Here is a 1,068-nt window from a genome sequence, read left to right as displayed (position 1 = left end):
TCCGTCACTCCTGGTTTCACTTCCTGTTTATGCTATCACCTTCTCTTTGGATTCAGTTAGGTCGGTCCCTCCCCACATACTTTGGTTTTACTTGTGTTATTTTTATTTTGACTTTATTCTACCTCTCTTTGATTTTATTGTCATTAATTTACCTTTGTTTAGCTTGAATGTACCAATTCAGCTAAATTGATTTGAATTAAATCTAAGACTTAATTTAATAAATTTATCTATTTTTCCTTTTAGTTTCCTACAGCTATTAGGACCTTTTTCGTTTTACTTTTACCTTATTTTAGTTCATTTGTTCCATTGACAGGCCTAGTACATTGAAGTGCAGTTACTGTTCAACACAATGTAGGCCCAGACAGAACTAAGAACACTTCCCATTGTTTCTTTTTCTTTTTCTTTTTCTTTTTGACCTTGAGGTATTTGGTGTGTTCTTGCTAGCTTAGCTAACAGTCTAACCCTAGGTGTATGAGTCTATTGCAGCATCACCTACAAGTGACACCTGCTTGGCCATATTTCTTAGCAAAAAAAAAACTAAATAGGTAAAATCTTCCTTCTTCCTTTTCTTTTTTTTTGATTTCATCTTATTTTATTTCAGTTTTGTCATAGGGACCAAACCCGTGAACCATCAGTGCTTTGAGTAATAGTTTGACCACATGTATAGCCCGGTCATCAGCTGACCCCTGCTTACAGCCCCCTCAACAAAGTTACTCAAACTCTCTCTTTGTGTTCACGAACACAAAAACATAGCACCCTACCTCACTAGCTGCCCCTCACCAGCTATTCATTCCTTACACGGCCTACACAGCTGTTCCCCATAGAGATAGCTTAACACCTCTATACGTACTTGCATTTGCCTTGTACCTCTCTCTCTCTGGTTTTCCCACAAGTGTGCCAGTATGTCGCAGACATTCCACAGACATCGAGCCCCGCCAGCTCACCAGGACTGCCTGGAAACCCAGCAGAGCACTGTAATGGACATCCTTCAGCTCAAAGCAGCCAACGACCTGCAATGGCAAAGAAAGGAACAGCGAGACTGCGACACAAGTGAACACCTGACACCCA

The 1,068-nt window shown here is 40.4% G+C and overlaps 1 long non-coding RNA gene across 1 annotated transcript in view; it reads right to left on the bottom strand.

Moving 5' to 3' along the window:
* LOC107667911 (uncharacterized) overlaps nucleotides 1–1,068 on the bottom strand; it is a 26,167-nt gene that overhangs the window by 798 nt on the left and 24,301 nt on the right. The window lies entirely within an intron of this gene.

Source organism: Sinocyclocheilus anshuiensis, unplaced genomic scaffold, assembly GCF_001515605.1.
Source record: "Sinocyclocheilus anshuiensis isolate Anshui unplaced genomic scaffold, SAMN03320099.WGS_v1.1 scaffold3208, whole genome shotgun sequence".
In the NCBI taxonomy this organism is placed as follows: domain Eukaryota; kingdom Metazoa; phylum Chordata; class Actinopteri; order Cypriniformes; family Cyprinidae; genus Sinocyclocheilus; species Sinocyclocheilus anshuiensis.
The sequence above is the reverse complement of the archived record's forward strand: the minus strand, read 5'-3'. Positions and strand labels throughout refer to the sequence as shown.